Source organism: Pantherophis guttatus, chromosome 2 (genome assembly GCF_059756535.1).
Source record: "Pantherophis guttatus breed Tessera chromosome 2, ASM5975653v1, whole genome shotgun sequence".
NCBI classification, from domain to species: domain Eukaryota; kingdom Metazoa; phylum Chordata; class Lepidosauria; order Squamata; family Colubridae; genus Pantherophis; species Pantherophis guttatus.
The window spans coordinates 266,796,735-266,820,994 of NC_142064.1; the positions used below are offsets into that span (position 1 = coordinate 266,796,735).

At 43.9% G+C, this 24,260-nt stretch overlaps 2 pseudogenes across 1 annotated transcript; one reads left to right on the top strand and one right to left on the bottom strand.

Moving 5' to 3' along the window:
* Positions 1-398: 398 nt before the first annotated feature.
* LOC148115794 (uncharacterized) lies at positions 399-4,647 on the bottom strand (annotated as a pseudogene).
* On the top strand, positions 2,495-21,887 carry LOC132711722 (uncharacterized; annotated as a pseudogene). The gene is made up of 2 exons (XR_015732003.1): positions 2,495-6,238; positions 16,935-21,887. The product of XR_015732003.1 is annotated as an uncharacterized LOC132711722 (transcript).
* Positions 21,888-24,260: the final 2,373 nt, after the last annotated feature.

A 24,260-nucleotide genomic window follows, 5' to 3' on the forward strand; every position in this document is an offset into this window, starting at 1 on the left:
CAATTTATGCTGGGTGGGGTGAAAGGATTGCCATGGAAACAAAAGAGATCGTAAGTCTTCTTCTTGATTCTGCCAGGTAGCTCAGTTGACTTCTCGAGCTCGGTAAAAATTAAGTAAGTGAATGAAGAAGGAGAGTGGGGTTGGGGAGCAATACCTAGAAGCAAAGATATTGACAAAGCAGGCCAATGTACTGTGGTCTGGGGCCTTTGAGGACTGAGCGGGCAAGATGTTTGGGAAATAGGTGGGAGGGTAGGCTGCAGCTGGTTGATGGACCATTGGGAGGGAGGCTGCAAAATTTCAACTTTGAAACAGATTTGTATTTAGCATTGGGTGTATGTGTTAAGTTGGGTGAATGAGGACGCAGCAAGCCAGAGTAGTTCGTGACAACAACTCTTTATTATATGGTGAGACTCCAGCAACTCAACCTGGGAGCCAGCTCCCTTTATATACCTTACAACAGTAGTGGTCAGCCAATCAGCTGAGGGTCAGTTAATTCAAACTTCCCGCCAAACAAACCTATTTACATAACACTCCTCCCCTCCCAGAAGTCACTTGGGGTGTTATTTACATACAAAGTCTCTCAGGTGACTAGGGCGTGTATGAGTCCTAGTTGACCTGCGCAGTTCAGTCGGAGGGGCGGCGTCGAGCAGGTCGGAGGGACTTTCTGTTTCTCCCTGCTCCGCCAATGAGGCCTCCGGGACCTCCTCGTGGGCGGCGACTTCTCTGGCTGTTTGGACTACCTCGATGGGGCGGCGCTGGATACCAGAATCCTCAGCTAAGTCCTCCGCTCTACTTGGGCTCGTGTTTTGTGCTTCTGGCTGGTAGTCATGGTCAGAGATGGGGTCGTCTAACTTGTCGTCGGTGTCTGTGGTTACCCGTTTTCTTAGCTGGTCAATGTGTCTGCGCCAAACTCTCCCGTCCCCCATATCTACCCTGTATGATTTGGGCCCCGTGATTTCTGTGATTGTCCCGGCTTCCCAGAGTGGGCCCTGTCCATAGTTTCTAGCATGAACCGGTGTTCCTATGGTGAATTCTCTAAGCTTCCTCTCCCCCCCTTGAAAACCTCTGGAGAGTAATTGGGGTTGAGCCTATCTAGTATTCCTCGGAGTTTCCGTCCCATTAATAGTTCTGCTGGGCTTCGGCCTGTGGCTGTACAGGGTGTGGAGTGCTGCGCTATTAAAAACTTATGTATCCTTTCCTGCCAGTCTCCGGGGCTTAAACGTGAAAGGGCCTCCTTTGCTGACCTTACAAATCTCTCTGCCTGTCCGTTACTGGCCGGATGAAACGGGGCTGAAAGGACATGTCTGATCCCTAGTCCTGCTAAATAGCCCTCGAATTGTGTCGCGGTGAATTGTGGCCCATTATCTGACACTAGGATGTCCGGTAACCCATGGGTGGCGAATAACTGTCTCAGCTCCCTGATGGTTGCGTCGGTGGTAGTGGCCTTCATTAGCTTGATCTCCAACCACTTGGAGAATGCGTCTACAACGACCATGAAGTTCTGTCCGTGAAATGGGCCTGCAAAATCAATGTGTATCCTGGACCAGGGTCCCTGGGGCCTTTCCCACTCTCTCACGGGCGCCGTTGGTGGATCTGATCTGGACTCTTGGCAGGGCTGGCATCTCCCCACCCACTCGGTAATGTCTGTGTCCATGCTGGGCCACCAGACGTAGCTCCTGGCTAGCCCCTTCATTCTTACAATACCAGGGTGCCCCTCATGCAACAATGTTAAAACCTTTTCCCGTAAACGTAAAGGAATAACAACCCGATCGCCCCATAGCAAACACCCCCCTTGCATTGTCAGCTCGTCCCGTTTTCCTGCGAACGGTTTAAATTCCCCGCTCCCAATCTTTTCCGGCCACCCCCTCATGACCCAACTTGCGACTGTCCGGATCACGTGGTCTTTGGTTGAGGCTCTCGCAACCTCGGCTGATGTTATGGGCCCAGAGTCCAAAACGTCTATCAGCAGGATGGGGATGCCGGGTGTGGGGTCTTCTAGGCCGTCAGGTAGTGGGCATCGGCTGAGTGCGTCTGCATTGCCCATGTCCGCCCCTGGTCGATGTACCAGGCGATAGGAGTATGCTGCGAGGAAGATGGCCCAGCGTGTCATCCTGGGCGATAGTGCTGCCGGGGTTGGTCGATCTCCCGCGAGGAGACCCAGGAGCGGTCGATGGTCGGTGATTAGTTCAAAGTCCCTCCCGAACAAGTACTCGTGGAATTTCTTTACTCCCGAAACGGCGGCGAGGGCCTCCTTGTCGAACTGGCTATAATTTCGCTCGGCGCTTGATAGAGTCCGGGAGTAGTACGCAATGGGCACTTCTAGGCCATTCGGGAGTCTGTGGCTCAGGACGGCTCCCACCCCGAACGGGGACGCATCACATGCTAGAACAAGGGGAAGCGTTGCATTGTATTGTATTAAAAAGCTTTCAGCTGATAACAGTTTTTTGATGCCGGTGAATGCCCTGTCTTCAGCCTTCCCCCATTTCCATGTGGCTTTCTTGGTTAACAGTCTATGTAGGGGTTCTGCCACTGTTGCCTTGTCTTTAAGGAAGATGGCGTAAAAGTTTAATAGTCCCAGGAAGGCCTGTAACTCTGCCTTGTCTTTGGGGGTGGGTGCTTCTCTGATTGCCCTGATCTTGCTTTCTGGGGGTGTATGCCGGTGCCATCTACCCTGTACCCTAGGAATTCGACTGAGGGAACTGCGATCATGCATTTATTTCATTTTACTCTGAGTCCTGCGTCCCTGAATTTCCTTAGGACTCCCCTCAGTCTTTCTCTTAATTGCTGCTCATTGTCGGCGGTAATGAGCACGTCATCAAAATAGGGCACCACCCCGGGGATCCCTTGTAGTAGCCGCTCCATGGTACTTTGGAAAAGTCCGGGGGCTACGCTTACTCCGAATTGCAAGCGGGTGCACTTGAAGGCCCCTCTGTGGGTTACGATAGTCTGTGCCTCTGCGGTAGCGCCATCTACCGGCAGTTGCTGGTACGCCTGCGCAAGATCGAGTTTTGCGAAGATCTTGCCGGGGCCCAGGGAATGCAACAAATGGTGAATGATGGGCACTGGATAGGCGCTCTGCTGCAGGGCCTTATTAATTGTGCATTTATAATCAGCGCATATGCGCACTGATCCGTCCGGCTTTACCGGCGTAACAATTGGGGTCTCCCATTTGGCGTGGTCGACTGGAACAAGCACCCCTTGTTTGATTAATTTGTCCAGTTCAATGTCAATTTTGGGCTTCAGGGCGAACGGTACCCGCCTAGGCTTTAAGCGGATGGGTGCAATATTGGGGTTGAGGTTAAACGAAATCGGGGTCCCCACATACTTGCCCAGCCTTTCGTCGAACACGTCTTGGAACTTCTGCATCAGGTCTTCCTTCAGGGTGCTTCTAACGTTTCTCACTCCGGTGAATCCCATGCCTAGGGCTCTAAACCAGTCCATGCCCAGGAGGCTTGGGAGGTTGTCGCTGACTATGGTGAGGGGCAGTTTCTCGGTAAACTCCCCGTACTGTACTTGGAACTCGCCTCTTCCTTCGACGGGTATGCGGTTCCCCTGGTAGTCCTTCAATCTGCGTTGCTGTGGCTGGAGCTGTCGCTTGCGTGCGCTGGGGATGATTTTCTTTAGGTTTTCCCATGACATGATGGATATCGGTGATCCCGTGTCGATCTCCATCTGGCACTCCTGTCCCTCGATCTCGACCGTGGTGTAGGTCTTTTCTCCGGGCGAGGTGCAGGTCTCTGCGATGCGGATGGTGTAGGCCCCAGCGTCTTCAAATTTCGCGCCCTTCCGGTTTCCGCCATCTCTGTTGGGCCTTCGGTGTGGTGCCAGCTTTGATTGGAAGGGTTGGCCACGTGGTTTGTAGCTCTGGTGTGCCTTGGATCTGCAGACCCGAGCGATGTGGCCCCTTTTTTCACAGGAACGGCAAATGGCGTCCCTGAACTTACAGTTTTGTTGTGAGTGGGACCCTCCGCAGCTGGCGCATCCGTCTCTGGGCTCTCTGCGGGCTGTGCGGGACTGCTCGGTGCGGTAGACTTCTTCTTCAGACTCCCCTTCGCTCGCGGTGCTTGTGGCCTCTCGGTGCACTGGTGCCATCTTTTGCGTTGTTCTGGTTAAGTGGGAGCTCTTTAGTCTCTCTGCAGCCTTTGTTGATGACTCTTGTGCCCTGGCCTCGTCTAGCGCGATGAGTAGGGTCAGGTTTGACCTCGCAAGCAGCCTTCGCTGGAGTCGGCTATCTCTCACTCCGCAAATTAGTTGCTCTAGGAGCATCTCATCCAAGTCTCGGTACTCACATTGGGTTGCGGCCTTACGCAGGGCAGCGATGTACTCGCTGATCGATTCGCCCTCCTGCTGTAGCCGTTGCCGGAAATCATAGCGTTGGACGTACTTTGATGGCGTTGGTGCATAGTGGTCTTTCAGCAGGGTCTGTAGCGTCGACCAGGAAATGTTGTGGACCGAATTCGGCTCTGACAATGCTTCGGCTGTGTCGAAGACCCTTGGCCCGCAGTGGCTCAGGAACAGGGCTTTCTTCCGAACGTCCGGTAGCCCCTGCATGTCGTTTGCCACCATGAAGCACTCGAACCGAGACATGTAGGATCCCCACTTCTCTTCCTTGGGGTCGAAAGGCGCTGGCGGGGTGTAGGCAGACATCGTTTCGGGGATTCTCCTGTGCTCCGCTCGCTCGCCTGGCTGGATTCTGTTGCGGTCTCCGGTCCCCTCTCTGAACGTGGCTTCAGCTCTTTCTCGAGTGTGGCTTCAGCTCTCCTCTGCTTCTGGCCTCAAAATCCCACCTTCGTCGCCAATGTTAAGTTGGGTGAATGAGGACGCAACAAGCCAGAGTAGTTCGTGACAACAGCTCTTTATTATATGGTGAGACTCCAGCAACTCAACCTGGGAGCCAGCTCCCTTTATATACCTTACAACAGTAGTGGTCAGCCAATCAGCTGAGGGTCAGTTAATTCAAACTTCCCGCCAAACAAACCTATTTACATAACAGTATGGGTGTAGTAACTTTGAACTTTCGTTGAATGGCCTGTTTTACCTCAAGGATTACCTGTACTACTTTTCTTTACATCTTCTGCAACCTTTTTATAAACAACAAAATTTACACTTTCATTTGAATCTTACAGACAAAGCTACCAATATAACAACACTGGACAACTGAGAATAATAAGCAACATTGAAAAGCAAAGCAAATTGAAGCAGAAATAAAAAAAAATATTTTCCATTTCCTTCAGAAAGCCTATTGTGGGAAAAAGTAGAGAGTTCAAATCACAAGAAGATCCACACTGGAGATCAGCCATATAAATCCTCTGAATGTGGCAAAAGCTTTGGTCAGAATAGCTTCCTTGTGATTCATAGAAGGATCCACATAGGACAGATGACCTACAACTGCTCCCAATGTGGTAAATGCTTTTGCAAGCATGGCAAGTTTGTGATACATCAGCGGACTCACACCAGGGAGAAGCCATACAAGTGTCCAGTTTGTGGGAAATGTTTCATTGCAAATTCCCACCTGGTGATACACCAGAGGACTCACACAGGAGAGAAACCCTTTGAATGTCCTGATTGTGGGAAAGGTTTCAGTCTCAATTCCACCCTGATTCAACACCAGAGGACTCACACAGGAGAGAAACCCTTTGAATGTCCTGATTGTGGGAAAAGTTTCAGTGACAATTCCAGCCTGGTGAAACACCAGAGGACTCACACAGGAGAGAAACCCTTTGAATGTCCTGAGTGTGGGAAAAGTTTCAGTCAGAATTCCCACCTGGTGATACACTAGAGAACTCACACAAGAGAGAAACCCTTTGAATGTCCTGAGTGTGGGAAAAGTTTCAGTCAGAATTCCCACCTGGTGATACACTAGAGAACTCACACAAGAGAGAAACCCTTTGAATGTCCTGATTGTGGGAAACGTTTCAGTCAAAATTCCAGCCTGGTGAAACACCAGAGGACTCACACAGGAGAGAAACCCTTTGAATGTCCTGATTGTGGGAAACGTTTCAGTCAGAATTCCTACCTGGTGATACACCAGAGGATTCATACAGGAGAAAAACCCTTTGAATTTCCTGATTGTGGGAAATGTTTTAGTCAGAGTTCCCACCTCATTGGCCACCAGAGGACTCACACAGGAGAGAAACCTTTCCAATGTCCATCTTGTGAACAATGCTTTAGGCGTAAATCATCTCTGATTGCTCACAAGAAAATGCACATGAGGCAAATATTGAACAGTTTAGAGAAAGCTTGAAATTCATTTCTGATCTCCCATTTGGAGTATAGATGAGGAATTGATTATTTAAATTCTGGCCTGATTCTTTTTAATCAAAAGATCTCAGGATTAGACCTGTAGGTGGAGAGAGAAAAATGGAAAATATTAGTTTGATAAAGGCTAACTACGTGTTTCTGATTATCAGCAGTACTTTCTTGTTGTTTTCCTTTTGCAGAAGTTGTGGAATTTCTGCAAACAGGCCTTTGGGTGGTGTTTTTTGATTATGAAATTCCGATGTGGAGTTTCAGCCTTCTATCTTGCTGAACTCCCGGTTTTGAACCTCACAATTTCCCAGCCAGCATACAAGTAATACTCGAGATACAACTGTGATGAGAACCAACTATTATAAATTCATTTAGCAATGGCAACAGTGCTTTGGTTAACTAACCCCATCCCATGCTGTCTGTTATGCAGCTATTAAATGAATGTGCAAGTTGCTAAATAGGACACTGGCTACCTCAGTCTTCAGGAAAAGTCTCCGAGGCTTAGCCCAGGCCCAGGCTTGCGTGCTTCCCCCCAGACAACCTTAGGCCTCCTCAATCCCCACCCCCCAAGACACCTATTGCTCTGGTTCCCAACACTTGGTTCTCCCCAGGCATCCCTAGGCCTCCTTCACCCCCACCCCTCAAGACACCTATTGCTCTGGTTTCCAACCCTTGGTTCTCCCAAGGCAGGGGTGAAATGCTACCGGTTTGCTCCGGTTCAGGGGAAGCCCCCCCCCACCAGGCCTCCGCACAGAGTACCTCCGAGGCCTTTTCCCACTCCCACTGGCTCCCTGCAGGCCTTAGGCCATTCTGTCACGGGGCCTACCAATTAGGATTGCACCTTGCAGCAGCTGTTAAACAAGACTGCTTTGCTTAATTGCAGTCTTAGGCTTTCCTTCCAAAGGCCTCCCATAACCCATCTCTTAGGTCTCCCCAGGACTTTCCTTCCCTCACAGAGTCTCCCCAGGCCTCTCCTTCCTAAAACAGGGTCCCTGTAGTCCTTAGATCAAAGTCCAACCCTACCAGGCCTCATAGCGTCCTCCTCTGTATCTTTTGAAGACATCTGAACCTTACATTGGGGAAGATGGGTAGGACACAAATCTCTCGGCTGTATGATTATTTCTTTTTTTAAAAAATAAATTTTATTAAGTTTTTCAAGTTAAAATCAACATAAGACAAAAACATTGATTATACATAAAAACAAAAACCATACATTCCTCTCCCTCCCTCCCCCATTCATAACACTAAACATACAGTCATGTCTATCCCTGCAGATAATATTCCTGCCCTCATTAATAAATAATTATGCCCACAACACAGAATAAAGTAAATAATCCCCAAGTATGGTTTTCATACAATTCTCTTTCAATCTAGATAAGTATATCTCTCCTCATATTGACTTAGGCCCTCACTTCATCTCAATCCTTTTATTCAACCACCGATACCAACTGTCCCAACTTTGAAAAAATTCAGAATCCTCTTTTTCTTTCAACCTATACGTCATTCCACTTCAGCGCACTCTAATACTTTATTTATAATTTGGGCACTAGCCGGTATCTTTTCTTTCCACTGTTGGGCGAACACTATTCTAGCTGCGACTAAAATATGTAGAGTGAGATACCATTTTTTCTTACTCAGCCCCTCTGGGCGAATACCTAGTAAATATATCTCAGGTTTCCATTGGAGGTCCACATTAGTAATTTCCTTAATCCAATTCCTAATCCTTCTCCAATACCTCTTTGCCATTATACAAGTCCACCATTGATGGAAATACGCACCTCTGGTTTTCCCACATTTCCAACATAACTCTGATACACCCGGAAACATTTTAGCAATTCTTGCTGGTGGGAGGTGCCACCTATACAACATTTTATATGCATTTTCCTTGAAAGACATTGCCGTAGTCATTGTAATATTTTTCCTCCACATTTGTTGCCATTTTTCTAAAGGAATCGAGTATCCAAAATTCCTCTTCCAGGCAATCATAGTGTCTTTTACAACCTCCTATCATTCGCTCAAGCAATTGTGCATACATTTTAGTTATGTATTTATGGTCCTCTCCCATTAATATTTTATCAAAACTCTGTTCCATCACATGTATCCCGTAATTATCTCTATCCTTCCTGTAACGAGATTGAACTATACCATAGGTCCACCAATCTAGCCTAATTCCTTTATCAGCCAAATTTTCCCTAGATCTTAATATCCTTTGGGCATCCACAAGCTCTTTATATCTATAAATATTATCCTGTTTAAGAGTTGTTGGATATATCGTCGCTTCTCTTGCTGAGAACCAGGTTGGGATCTTGGTATAAAATTTTCCTCTAATTATGTCCCAGGTTTCCAGCAATATTCGCCTTAAATAATGTCTCTTAAAATACTTATACTGTTCTCTCTCCATAACAGTGCATGCCAACCGTGTTGCACAGTTTAGCTTTGCTAGAAAGCAGTATTTTCTGCTTTCTAGCAAAGCAAAACCGTGTGTCACAGCTGATTCCCCTCCCCTCACTGTTCTACTTACCTTCCCAAGTCTCCTTTTGGTGTGCACTGTGCATGCAGTGTGCACATGCGTGGCCAGCGAACTGATAGCAAACCGGTTCAGATTTCATCACTGCCTCAAGGCCTTTTCCTCCCGTACATCGTCCCACGAGGCTTTTCCTCCCCCCCCTCCCCAGCCCTTCCCACAGAGTAACCCCCAGGCCTTTTCCCACTCCCACTGGCTCCCTGCAGGTCTTAGGCCATTCTGTCACGGGGCCTTCCAATTACGATTACACCTTGCAGCAGCTGTTAAACGAGACTGCTTTGCTTAATTGCACACTTAGGCTTTCCTTCCAAAGGCTTGTCTTGTCCCTGCTTCCAAATTTATATCTTGTGTAAATATACCATTTACCTTCACTCTTGCCGTACCCCTCTGGTACAATTTGGAAATAATATGAATAAATTTATTACCAAATCCTAATGCAGAAATCATTTCTTTTATAGTATCCCATTGTATAGAATCAAAGGCTTTAAAAATATCCAAGGCAAGAATACCTAACTTATCACCGTTATTCTCAGCAATATCAATAACATTTAATACTCTTCTAACTAAATCACACATATAACGCCCTTTAACAAAACCTACTTGATTATAGTTTATATATTTATCTATAAAATTATTCAATCTATTTGCTAGAATTGCAGTAAATATCTTAGCATCTTGGTTGATCAAGGAAATGGGCCGATAGGATTCAATCTTTTCTAAATCTTTAGCTGGTTTCGGGATTAAGGATATAATTGTTCTATTCCAGGACATGGGAATATCATCTCCATGTAATATTTTATTATACAATTTCTGTAGTTTTGGGATCAAAATTTCTTTAAACTCTTTATAAAATTCTGCTGGTAACCCATCCTCACCTGGAGATTTTCCAAATTTTAGCTTCTGAATCACATCTTTAATTTCCTCAGAGGTAATATCCTTTTCCATTTTTTCTTTATGTTTATTATCAATTTTCTTCTGACCATATTTTTCTAAGAAATTTTTTAATTTGCAATTATCAATTTCTTTTTTAAGATATAATTCTTGAAAAAACTTTTTAACAATTTCACATTTCTCTAATTTTTTATAACATCTCTTACCTTTTTCATCTATTAGGACACCTATTTCTCTTTTTTCTTTTTTATCTTTCGCCATTCTTGCTAATAATTTTGAATTTTTATTACCATATTCAAAAAATTCTCTTTTTAAATAGCTTAATTTTTTTTAACTATTTCTGTATCTTCCGCTATTTCTTTATTTTTCAATTTTTTAAGTTCCTCCCATAATTTTCTATCCTTAGTCACTAGGAATCTATTTTCCAGTTCTTTTATCAATTTCTTCTTTTCCTCTATTTTTACTTTATAATTCTTATACTTCCTACTTGATAATTTAATACTGTTTCAAATTTTGATCGCGCACTCCACTCACAAGGCAGTCTAGCAGGTAATCATCTAAATTGTCAAATTCGCAATGGCGGGTGGCCCTACGCAACGCCGCGACATATTGGTTGATTGATTCATCCGGGGCTTGGTCGCGATGGTAGAAATGCTGACGCCGGGCAATTCTGGATGGGGCTGGCGCATAGTGTCTCTTAAGTTTGCCCATGAATTCCTCCCAAGTTCCAGCATGTATGGATTGGGGAGCCATAAGGGTCATGGCTGTATCGAACATCTCTGTGTCACAAAAACTAAGGAAATATGCCCTCTTCCTCTCTGAAGACAGATTAGTGTAGTCGTTGGCTATTAAGAAGCACTTGAAACGGGCTACATAGGCGTCCCACGTTTCTTTGCCTTGGTTGAATGGAGCGAAATTATGTGATGCAGCCATTGTGTGTCTCGTTTCACAGTTACCTCAGCAAGGTTCAATCACAGACGTTTATTCTGCCCGGTCCGATGATCCCACCCTCGTCGCCAGTAATAAATACTGACAAATAGTCTCTTCACACGACATTAACCTCTGAGGTAACTTCTTTATTAACTTGAACAGGAGACTCTGAACGATCTCCTCAGAACTCAGAACTCAACTCGAACAATCGCTGACAGCTCTTATATACCGGCTGTCAGCGTGGATAACCAATCACAAAGCATTACCCTACTATCTGTTCCAACAGGGGGCACAACCTGGGGAACCTGCTCAGTACATAACAGCTTTGATCACAAGATCTCCAGGTTTATTAGCAACTCCTGCTGTGATCTCCTCTTCTTGGAAATGCTTGCTTGTTACCCTTTGATGGCTGCTGGGTGACAGCAGCACCATATTGCTGACGTATGTGTTGCATTCCCCTTTGAGTTTGTGATATGAGGGGAAAAAATGTACAATGGAAAATGTTTCATTTTAAAAAATGCATTGTGTAAGAACAATATTTTTGACAAGGAAAAAATGGGTAGTGTCAGTATTGCTATGAACAGTTGGGTAAGGCAAGATACTCAGATTTGCCTCAAACTGTGAGATGGGCAGCAAATAAATTTATTAATCAATAAATTTAATAATAAAAAGGTAACATAAACATCTTTTGTCAACTCTCACTCAGTTGCAAGGTCTCCACACATATAATAGTTTCTAACCAACTACCATTGTTAACTTACTTGTGCATTCTGTATCTTTATGACCAATCTGTCTTCCTCAGCTTCCCTTCCTTCCTCAATGTAAATTTAAATTTCCAATTTCAATTCTACACCAGTCCAACCACTCTTTGTGGCATTTTCCAAGTATCATTAGGCATATTTCAAGGTTTTTTTAAATTAGTATTATTATGAGGGGTGCACTTCCTTATCCATAAGGTCTCTCCTTTTTTTATTTTTACTATGCTAATAATGAACTTTACTGATTCTGGCATTTTCCAGCTCGTTCTTGTCTGACTTACAGAAAGGAGGGATGCATTTTTAAAAATGACTTCAAACTACTCTCACTACCATTACAAGGACGGGAAGTTTTGAAGCATTTGATATGATATAAATCTTCCTCTTCTTGTGCCATATCCATCATCAGATGTTGGCGATCACGTTGGGGATCTTATTTTTATCAATAGCCGCACGAAAAAGTGCTGCTGAATTTTGTCAAACCACTCCCTTAGATTTTGAAGCCATGATGTTCTTCTTCTGCCTGGAGCTCATTTGCCTTCAATCTTTCCCTGGAGGATTAAATGAAGTGTGCCGTATTTTTCTGGGTGTCGCATCACATGTCCAAAATAACCCAACTTTTGTTTTTTTAATTTTAATGGTTTTTTTAATGTTATAAATAGGTGACTCAAAAGATTATTCAGATTAGCATTGATCCTCATTACTTATTTTCCAAGGGTGTGTCATCAGCATTTCATCAAAAAAGGACTATGGGATAATGTATAGGAATTAATGGCTAAAGCTAAATTTTCATGTTCATGGATATTCCAGAGTAAAAATTGCAGACTACAGGAACCATGTTCACCTTTAACATTTGGAATTAACCACAGATACATACAAACTTTTCAAATTGTTATTTTCTCCCAGGGTTACCTTCTCTTTTCCATTACCTGATTTGGGAGTCGGGGTGGGGAGAGCGTATCATGTTTCTTTAAAAAAAGAATACAGAATTAGTTTTCTTTTTTCTGCTTTAGTCTTTAAAATTGCTTTGTCTGTTTTAACAGTATAATCAATTGTGAAAGTTATTTTCAAATTTCCCACAACTATGATTGATATTTTGTTAGCAGTGGGAGAAAGTAGTGCCTAAATTTAGGATAACTTAGAATAGGCAGCACAGAGAAGTAGTGGTAATTATATAGTTGAGTACTATCTGTATTGCACTTTCTACAACCTATTTGGTGGCAGTTGTTAAGCGCATGCAACAATTGTAAAACAAACAGCCTGACTAGGTGGCTCAGCCTAACTAGGTGGCTAAGTGGCTGACACTGAGCTTGTCGATTAGAAAGGTTGGCAGTTCAGTGGTTCAAATCCCTAGTATAGGTCTCCTGCGTGAGCAGGGGCTTGGACTAGATGACCTCCAAGGTCCCTTCCAACTCTGTTACTGTTACTGAGTGGTCAGTGGGGCACTTGAGTTTACTTCTGCATATCCCTTTTTCTGGTGACTCATAGATTCCCTACCCAGTTGATTCAATTTCATTCAAACACGGCAGTTGTTAAGTGAATGCTACAATCATTAGGCAAACCCATTGTTCACTAGGGATGTAAGCATGGGTTTCTGGCAAAAATGTAAATCATGGTCATGTGACTGCAGGATACTATGAAAGACCACAACTGCAGGCTGGTTACCAAGCATCCAAAATGTCATGTGACCGTGGGTGGAGGCCCCTCCCCCCCAATCCTCAGAAGTTCAAATCTGGGTCATAAATTGTTTTTTGAATGGTTGCTAAATGGCTGGTCGTAAGGCGAGGACTATCTGTAAGTCACAGGCTTGGTCTTGTCGCAGTTCTGTGTCTACCATCTGCACAGCTATAGAATATCAATATTCTCAATAGCAGTAATTGCAAGAGGGATCTTGGAATCCTAGTGGACAATCACATTGGAGCCAGCAGTTGTGTGGCAGCTGTTAATAGAGCCAAGGCAGTGGTGGGCTGCAGTAACAGAGGAATAGAATCAAGATCACGTGAAGTATTAATATCACTTTATAAAACCATAGTAAGACCACATTTGCAATATTGCATCCAGTTTTAGTCACCGTGATATAAACAAGATTTTGAGACATCGTGCACAGAAAAGAGCAGCAAAGATAGAGGGGACCAGAGGCTAAAATATCCGAGGAGCGGGTGCAGGAACTGGGTATGTGTAATTTAATGCAGAGAACGGCTAAGGGTGACATGATAGCAGTCTTTCAACAGTTGAGGGGCTGACGCAGAAAAGGGGGTCGACCGATTCCCCAAAGTGCCTGAAAGTAGGACTAAAAGTAACAGGGAGAATTATTTTAAAAAAATCCAACCTAGAATTAAGAAGAAATTGTCAGTGAGAACAATTAATCAGTAGAACAAATTGCCTCTCAACCTGTGGTTGTTCCATCAGTGGAGGCTTTTAAGAGGAGACTGGAGAGCCATTTGACTGGGATGATATAGGTTCTCCTGCTTGGAGAGTTGGTCCCTTCCAACTCTTACTCTGTAATTCTGTAAGAACTTCATGAGCATTTAGGGCTCAGCATGTAGCTAATCTTCAGAAGCTTAAGTAGCTTCACATTTCACTCTTTTACTTGGCTCTGTTGCAAAGATAGGTTGCTGGGAGTCTAAAACAACTTGATAGCATATAATCAGTGACAACATCTTGCAAAATGCCTTAGGCAGAGACAGGACAAGCGTGTTTTTTCGCCTCCGGTCAGGAGATGGCGGTCACTTCTGCGACTACAAAGCCGTCAATACAGTAGCTACATCTGTGGTTGATCCTTAAAGGAGTTAAAACCATCAAGTACTGTATTGCTAGAAAGGATTGAGGAAGAAGAGAAGCCCAGAGGAACTTCCTGTACCGGATCCCTCATGGGTGGAAGGTGGCTTGCAGAGCAGCTTTTGTGCTCTTCTAAAACTTGAAGCATCACCTGGAAGGTGAGTTGAGGGCACGTTGGAGGAGAGGCCAGAAGCAAGTTGGGCTATTTGGTTTGGATGCTGCCAACCGATGCACATTTATGATGGTCACAACATCCCACCATCATGATCCCCATTTTTGACCTTCCCAGCTTGTTTCTCATAGGCAAAGTTAGTGAGGATGATGATGGCAAGAAATTGCAAGTGACAGTCATGTGAAATTGCCTTTAACAACCCACAGTGGTTTGCTTAACCACTCCACAGGAACAGATGTAAGTTGGCAGTTATGTGACATCATGCTTCATGATCAGACTGCTTAGTGACATAGATCCCAGTCCCAAATGTGAGGACTCCTTGAAAGGGGATGTCACCAGAGGAATTGTGGACAGGAGGACAGTATTTTCTTATTTGGAGCTGAGGACTTCCATCGGTGTAACTGGTGTTTCAAATTTTCCAGAGGCTTTAGGCATCATTTCATCAGTTAAAGCCCCCACATCTCTAAATTTAGCTCAGAAGGTTTAATTGTAACAATTTTGGGACATTTTTCAGGCTGAAAACATGGATTTCTCACGTATATACATTTGTAAGTGTAAATGTAATTCTCTCTGCAGTTGGATAAGCTGCAGTTGAATAATCTATCCCTAGTGCTTCCAGATATTCAGTTATGTGAAAAACAAAGTACACCCTCTTTGATATAGTTTTTGTATAGTTTTATGTATCAGGCGATACTAAAAATCATCTGGTCTTTACACTCTTAAAAGTAGGTAAATACAACTTCAGATGAATAACAACACATGACATATTACATCACGTCATCATCAATGGTGGGTTTCCCTTACCTTTCTTAATGCACATGCACCACTTCTACGCATGCACAGACCATATTTGATGAGGTCGGGGCGGGGGGGGCGGAGCCTCCTGCCACCGCTACTACTGGCTCAGCCGGACCGGGCCGAACCGGTAGCAACCCACCACTGGTCACCATGTATTTTACAAAAGGAAAGCCAAAATGGAGGAGCCACGTGTGAAAACTAACACCTTATGATTCAATATTTTATAGAGCCACCTTTAGCAGCAATAACTTCAAGGAATTGTTTTCTGTATGACCAAAAACAGTCTCTTGCTTTGTTGTGGAGGAATTTTGGCCCACTCTTCTTTACAACATTGTTTCAGTTCATTGAGGTTTGTGGGCATTTGTTTATGCCCACCTCTCGAGAGGTCCCACCGCAGCATTTCAATTGGGCTGAAGTCTGGACTTGGCTATTGCAACACCTTGATTCTTTTCTTTTTCAGCCATTCTGTTGTAGATTTGCTGGTGAGCTTGGGATCATTGGCATGGAAGCAAAAGAGATAGGATTTCTTCTTTGTTCTACCAGCGTAAGACTAGTGTAGAGCTAGCGCTGATAGAGCAAAGAAGACATTTGATCTCTTGTTTTAATGACAATCCTTTCCTCCCCAGCCAGTGTAAACGACGACAAAATCTTCTTAGATCTCTTTGCCAGCATAAAACTAGTGCTGGTATTGCTAAGAAGAAATCCTAGTAGTTTGCGCTAACTGTAAGGAAAAGGATTACAATGGAAGCAAAATAGGCCTGATTTCTTCTTAGCCCCGCTAGCACTGCTTTACATTAGTGTTGTGCTGGTAGAGCAAAGAAGAAATCTCATCTCTTTTGCTTCCATGGCAATCCTTTCCTCCTCAGCCAGGGTAAATCACTAACGATTTATGCTGGCTGGAGTGAAAGGATTATCATGGAAACAAAAGAGTTTATATTTCTTCTTCTTGATTATGCCACGTGGCCCAGCTGACTTCCTGAGCTTATCAGAAATTTCCTAAGTGAATGGTGATGGGGGAGTGGGGTTGGGGAGGAATGCATAGTATATTGCAAAGCAGGCCAACATACTGGGGTCTGGGGATTGTGAGGACTGACTGGGCAAGATGGAAGGGAAATAGGTGGGTGGGTATGCTGCAGCATCTCTGCAGTGAAGGAGTCAAGGACCTCGGGGTGGGAGGCGCTGCAAAAAATCAACTTTGGCGCAGATTCGTATTTAGCATTTGGGGGAGTGTTGTAACTTCAGAAATTCGTTGAATGGCCTGTCGTACCTAAAGGATTACCTGTACTTCTTTTTTTCACAACTTCTGTAACCCTTTCATAAACAATAAAACTTACACTTTCTTTTGAATCTTACAGACAAAGATGATGCCAACAGAAGCACACTGGACAACTGAGAATAACAAGCAACACTGAAAAGCAAAGCAAATTGAAGCAGAAATAAAAATATTTTCTATTTCCTTCAGAAAGCTGCAGAATTCATCTACTTCATCAGCAGGTAAGAGACAGAAAAGAGAAAATCATGAAGAGATTTGCCGTTCGAAAAAGTAGATTATATAGAATTTAAGAATACTTACTTGAAAAGATCAAAGGAGATCATTTTTCCGTTCAGAAAAAGAGGGAAATATCTGGAAGCCAGTGGGGAAGAAAATATTAATTGCATAGTCACATATGGCAGCCAGTAATGCAGGCACCAACAAAATAAGGAATCACACATATTTTTGACCTCCTCAAGAATGTCAGTGATGGAAAAGCTCCATAGATGTGCCTATTGTGGGAAAAGTAAAGAGTTCAAATCACAAGAGGATCCACAGTGAACAAAGGCCATATAAATACTCTAAATGTGGCAAAACTTTAGTCAGAATAGCTCCCTTGCGATTCATAGAAGGATCCTCATAGTAGAGATGCCCTACAACTGCTCCCAATGTGGTAAATGCTTTTGCAAGCATGGCAACTTTGTGATACATCAGAGGACTCACACCAGGGAGAAACCATATGAGTGTCCTGAGTGTGGGAAACGTTACACAGCAAATTCCTACTTGATAAGACACCAGAGGACTCACACAGGAGAGAAACCCTTTGAATGTCCTGAATGTGGGAAAGGTTTCACTGAGAATTCCAGCCTGCTGATACACCAGAGAACTCACACAGGAGAGAAACCCTTTGAATGTCCTGAATGTGGGAAAAGCTTCAGTCAAAATTCCAGCCTGCTAATACACCAGAGGATTCACACAGGAGAGAAACCCTTTGAATGTCCTGATTGTGGGAAATGTTTCAGTCAGAATTCCAACCTGGTGATACACCAGAGGACTCACACAAGAGAGAAACCCTTTGAATGTCCTGATTGTGGGAAACGTTTCAGTGTCAATTCCAACCTGCTGATACACCAGAGAACTCACACAGGAGAGAAACCCTTTGAATGTCCTGAGTGTGGGAAAAGTTTCAGTCAGAATTCCCAACTGGTGATACACCAGAGGACACACACAAGAGAGAAACCCTTTGAATGCCCTGATTGTGGGAAAGGTTTCAGTGTCAATTCCAACTTGCTGATACACCAGAGAACTCACACAGGAGAGAAGCCGTTTGAATGTCCTGAATGTGGGAAAAGCTTCAGTCGGAATTCCTACCTGGTGAAACACCAGAGGATTCACACAGGAGAGAAACCCTTTGAATGTCCTGATTGTGGGAAAGGTTTCAGTGAGAATTCCAGCCTGGTGAAACACCAGAGGACTCACACAGGAGAGAAACCCTTTGAATGCCCTGAGTGTGGGAAAAGTTTCAGTCAGAATTCCAGCCTGGTGAAACACCAGAGGACTCACACAGGAGAGAAACCCTTTGAATGTCCTGATTGTGGGAAAGGTTTCAGTGTTAATTCCAGCCTGATGATACACCAGAGAACTCACACAGGAGAGAAACCATTTGAATGTCCTGAGTGTGGGAAAAGTTTCAGTCAGAGTTCTCATCTCATTGACCACCAGAGAACTCACACAGGAGAGAAGCCCTTTGAATGTTCTGAATGTGGGAAAAGCTACAGTCAGAATTCCTACCTGGTGATACACCAGAGGATTCACACAGGAGAGAAACTCTTTGAATGCCCTGATTGTGGGAAATGTTTCAGTCAGAATTCCTACCTGGTGATACACCAGAGGATTCACACAGGAGAGAAACCCTTTGAATGTCCTGTGTGTGGGAAAAGTTTCAATCAGAGTTCCCATCTCATTGGCCACCAGAGGACTCACACAGGAGAGAAACCCTTTGAATGTCCTGAATGTGGGAAAAGTTTCAGACAGAGTTCCCATCTCATTGGCCACCAGAGGACTCACACAGGAGAGAAACGCTTTTAATGTCCTGATTGTGGGAAACGTTTCAATCAGAGTTCCCATCTCATTGGCCACCAGAGGACTCGCACAGGAGAGAAACGCTTTTAATGTCCTGATTGTGGGAAACGTTTCAGTGTCAATTCCTATCTGGTATATTCCTATCACCAGAGGACTCACACAGAAGAGAAACTGTACGAGTGTCCGGATTGTGGGAAAGATTTCAGTATTTCGTCAGGGCATCCCTAGGCCTCCTCCACCCCCACCCCTCAAGACACCTATTGCTCTGGTTCCCAACCGTTGGTTCCTCCAAGGCATCCCTAGGCCTCCTTCACCCCCGCCGCCCAAGACACCTATTTATTTATTGGTTCGATTTATATGCTGCCCTTCTCTGGAGACTCAGGGCGGCTTACAATGTGTTAAGCAATAGCCTTCATAGTTTTGTATATACCTGCTTAGTAGGGCTTTCGGACCCCCACATGTGGTGTTCTTTTTTTATACAAAGTCACCTTATTGCCCCCACAATCTGGGTCTCATTTTACCTACCTCGAAAGGATGGAAGGCTGAGTCAACCTTGAGCATGGTGAGATTTGACCTTGCAGTAATTGCAGGCAGCTGGTGCTACTTTAACAGCACTTAGTCAGCTGCGCCACCAAAGCTATTGCTCTGGTTCCCAACCCTTGGTTCCCCCAAGGCATCCCGATCCCTCCTCCACCTCCACCCCCAAGACACCTATTGCTCTGGTTCCCAACCCTTGGTTCCCCCAAGGCATCCCTAGGCCTCCTCCATCCCCACCCTCCAAGACACCTATTGCTCTGGTTCCCAACCCTTGGTTCCCCCAAGGCATCCCTAGGCCTCCTCCATCCCCACCCTCCAAGACACCTATTGCTCTGGTTCCCACCCTTCGTTCCCCCAAGGCATCCCTAGGCCTCCTCCACCCCCACCCCCCAAGACACCTATTGCTCTGGTTCCCAACGCTTGGTTCCCCCAAGGCAGGGGTGAAATGCTACCGGTTTGCTCCGGTTCGGGGGAAGCTCCACCCTCAAGCCTTCCCACAGAGTAACCCCCTAGGCCTTTTCCCACTCCCACTGGCTCCCTGCAGGCCTTAGGCCATTCTGTCACGGGACCTACCAATTACGATTACACCTTGCAGCAGCTGTTAAACGAGACTGCTTTGCTTAATTGCAGACTTAGCTTTCCTTTCAAAGGCTTCCCGTAACCCAATATCTTAGGTCTCCCCAGGACTTTCCTTCCCTCACAGCGTCTCTCCAGGCCTCTCCTTCCTAAAACAGGGTCCCTGTAATCCTTAGGTCGAAGTCCAACCGTACCAGGCCTCATAGCGTCCTCCTCTGTATCTTTTAAAGACATCTGAACCTTATATTGGGGAAGGAGGGTAGGACGGAAATCTCTCGGCTGTATGACTTTTTCATGGAAGCAGCCGTTATTTTCGCTGGGCCTGGGATTCATCGCTGGGCCCTGAGGTGGATTTGTGGAAGTGGCTGCCATTTTGCCACGACAGCCTCAGGACCAAAATGGCGGCCACTTCTGGGTCATTGTCATGCAGGAGAGGGAGAAACTGCTCTGTTTCGCTACCTTAACACTGTGCAGACCACCTTAAGGAATTGTGGGTGCACTGAAAATGATGGCTGCTTCCATGAGATCTTGAAAATTTACGTGTGAAATAGGTGATGGGCTTGTGGGGAGTAGGCCCGAGGCCCAGTGAAAAAAAGCAGTGTAACATATCAAATGAAAAGCTATTCTGCCTTGCAGATGAACCTGGTGGAGAAGAGCTGTAGGAATATTGAGTTGAGGAGAAAAGGGATCGTGGCTTTGATCACAAGATCTCCATGCTTATTAGCAACTCCTGCTGTGATCTCCTCTTCTTGGAAATGCCTGCTTGTTACCCTTTGATGGGTAAAATGTACAATGGAAAATGTTTCATTTTAAAAAACGCATTGTGTAAGAAGACTTTTGACAAGGAAAAAATGGTAGTGTCAGTATTGCTATGAACAAGATGCTCAGACTTGCCTCAAACTGTGAGATGGGCAGCGAATAAATTTATTAATAAATTTAATAATAGAAAGGTAACATAAACATCTTTTGCCAATTTTCGCTTAGTTGCAAGGTCTCCACACATATAATAGTTTCTAACAAACTACCATTGTTCTTGTGCATTCTGTAGCTCTACGACCGATCTGTCTTCCTCAGCTTCCCTTCCCTCCTCTATGTAAATTTAAATTTCTAATTTCAATAGTACACCAGTCCAGCCATTCTTTGTAGCATTTTTCAAGTATCCCTAGACAGAATTCAAGGTTTTTTTAAAATTAGTATTATTATGAGGGGTGCACTTCATTATCCATAAGGTCTCTCCTTTTTTTATTTTTACTATGGTAATAATGAACTTTACTGATTCTGGCATTTTTCAGCTCTTTCTTCCTGTCTGACTTGCAGAAAGGATACATTTTTTAAAATGGCTTCAAACTACTTTCACTACCATTAGAAGGATGAGAAGTTTTTGAAACATTTGATATGATATAAATCTTCTTTTTGTGCCATATTCATCATCAGATGTTGGCGATCATGTTGGCCATCCTATTTTTATCAATAGCCGCATGAAAAAGTGCTGCTGAATTTTGTCCAAACCACTCCCTTAGATTTTGACGCCATGATGTTCTTCTTCTGCCTGGAGCTCATTTGCCTTCAAACTTTCCCTGGAGGATTAAATGAAGTGTGCCGTATTTTTCTGGGTGTCGCATCACATGTCCCAAATATCCCAACTTTTGTTTTTTTAAATTTAAAATTTTTTTAATGGTATAAATAGGTGACTTAAAAGATTAATCAGATTAGCATTGATCCTCAGTACTTATTTTCCAAGGGTGTGTCATCAGCATTTCATCAAAAAAGGACTACAGGATAATGTATAGGAGTTAATGGCTAAAGCTAAAATTTCATGTTCATGGATATTCCAGAAGAAAAATTGCAGACTACAGGAACCATGTTCACCTTTAACATTTGGAATTAACCACAGATACATTTTTTTCAACTTCCAAAATGTCTGAATAGCTTATATTTAAGCAAATAGAAAAGAGCCTTTTCCAACTTTCCAACTTGTTACTTCCTCCCAGGGTTACTTTCCTGCTTACTTACTTACTTATTTACTGCTTTGGCTGCCATAAGAAACGGGAGTGGGGAGAGCGAGGGGGCCGGGGGTGGGGGGAAGCGTGCTGGAGGACTTTGGAAGAAATGAAACTGAATCTTTGAAGTTGCTATCGGGTCAACCGTCGTGGCATTCCTGATTGATGACGCTACCAGACGTGCTTCCACCTGATTCCTGGGAGACCTTTGGATTGGATGATTTACAATGGACAGTGGGAGGGGATGCTTTCTATATGCAATTTTCGTGCCTATTGCCTTTAATTTCAGCTTTCCTTGGTTGCGTTCACTTCATTTTCTAGTAAAAGTACCTTTCTCTATAAACCATGGAGGTTGGGTCATTCTTTCCTGGACTTTGAAGGAAGCACACCTGACACATTGCCTGATTTGGGGTGGGTGGGGGTAGACCGTAATATGATTTTTAAATAAAGAATATAGGATTAGTTTTCTTTTCTCTGCTTTAGTCTTTAAAATTGCTTTGTCTGTTTTAACCAAGGGTAGTCAACCTTTTTATACCTACCGCCCACTTTTGTATCTCTGTTAGTAGTAAAATTTTCTAACTGCCCACCAGTTCCACAGTCATGGTGATTTATAAAATAGGGAAGTAACTTTACTTTATAAAATTTATAAATTCATTGCCTCATTGGATAATGTTTTATGACACAATAAACACATTGGATGTTGTTTATTTACAACAGATTCTCTTCAGATACTCTGGCAAATAGCCACGAGCGTATTTCTTTTTTTGACACATGGGCTCACAATATTTCACAATATTTTGTTTGAAGCTGTAGGAACGTGGTCACTCTCACAAATCTAACTGCGTACTGACCAGTGCGACCGCAAACAAAAGAGCCTGCACCGTGTATCGTCGTCTACACATGCCTCTTGCACTTCGTGGATTGGGTTTGTGGGGGGGGTGCGCCGGCTACCAGGTCTCCTTATCTGTTATAGCTGGGTGGTGTTGGGAGAGATGCGCCAGCTATTCTGGAACAAGGCTTTTTTATTTGTGGTCGCACTATAGCGCCATTTAGTTTCACTTACGTAACGTGAAACTTCTGCTTGGGCGATACAAATATTATATTTTCAGAAATTTAAATTGTCACGGAGAATTTTATGAAAACCTAATGAAAATGTTTTTAAATAATGCTATGAAATTTTTTTAAAAAGTCAATTAAATTAAAAAAAAAGGAAAGTGCTTCAGTATCGCACAAAACCCTACCGCCCACCATGAAAGCTGGAACGCCCATCAGTGGGCGGTAGGGACCAGGTTGACTACCACTGGTTTTAACAGTATAATCAACCGAGAAAGTTACGTTAAAATTTTCCACAATTGTAATTGATATTTTGTTAATAGTGGGAGAAAGTAGTGCCTAAATTTAGGATAACTTAAAATAGGCAGCACAGAGAGGTTGTGCTTAGTTAATGACCCCTGGTGGCACTGAATGAGGGGGATTTATTATCAGTCCTCAAAGTTCCAACCATCCCAGAATCTCCTGAACACCTGATTGCAATCCAACATATGGCAATCCGTTCATACGACAAAACAACTAGACACAAGGACAGTTTTTCCCCCATGCCATCACTCTGGTAAACAATTCATTTCCACAATATTCTCTTATGCCCTCAGATGTCAAATCACATAGAAGGTCTGCATTATTATTATTATCCTTCTCATCTTTCCTATCATCTATTCCCTTAACATCTTATGACTAGAACTTTATTGTTTGTATGTTATGATTTATGTTGATTGCTTATTTAGTACCCTAATAAAAGCCAGCAGTGTGCGGCAGCAGCCAAAAAAGCTAATACAGTCCTTGGTGGTATATACAGAGGCATAGAATCAAAATCACATGAAGTATTAGTACCGCTTTATAAAGCCTAATTAAAGCCACACCTGGAATACTGCATCCAGTTTTGGTCACCACATTATAAAAAAGATGTTGAGACTTTGGAAAAAGTGCAAAGAAGAGCAACTAAGATGATTAAAGGCCTGGAGACTAAAAGGTATGAGTGAAGAATGGTTGTAGGATTTGGGTTTGGCTAGTCTAGAGAAAAGGACTGGGGGTGGGATATCTGCCCTCTGCTCTGCCCTCACTCCATATTGCATATCTACCTGCCTAGCCATGTGCTGGTGGTACCACAGCAGACGCTGGTGGACACTCCTACAGCCGACAGCAATCACTCCGGCTCTGCCATGCTCGCAGAACAATAGCGATTTATCTACTTGCCAGCCTGTTTGCCAATTGCCCTCGGTCGGACTTGTGACTTCCTGAGACTTACTTGTTGACTTTGCTTATTAGAAGCCAGCAGGGAGTTGCAATGAAGTCCTTGCTTAATGACAGCAGCAAGGATTGCTGAAATTGCCTAAGTGATGTAGTCATGTGATACAGCTAGTCCTCAAGTTACAAATGATACATAAAAATGCTACAAGATGCAAGAATTAAAGGTGGGTTTGGCCTTCCGAATTGGGAATTGTATTATCAAGCGGCAGCGTTAACATGTATTAAAGAATGGATTTTATTAGGGAATACAAGGCTATTGACATTGGAGGGTCATGATTTACAACTGGGTTGGCATGCCTTTTTACAGTACAGGAAACAAAGGATACATGGATATTTCCAAAGACGTTATGTAAGAAATGGTTCGCTATCAGTGTGGGAGACAGTGAAAGAAAAACATTATTTGAATATTCCA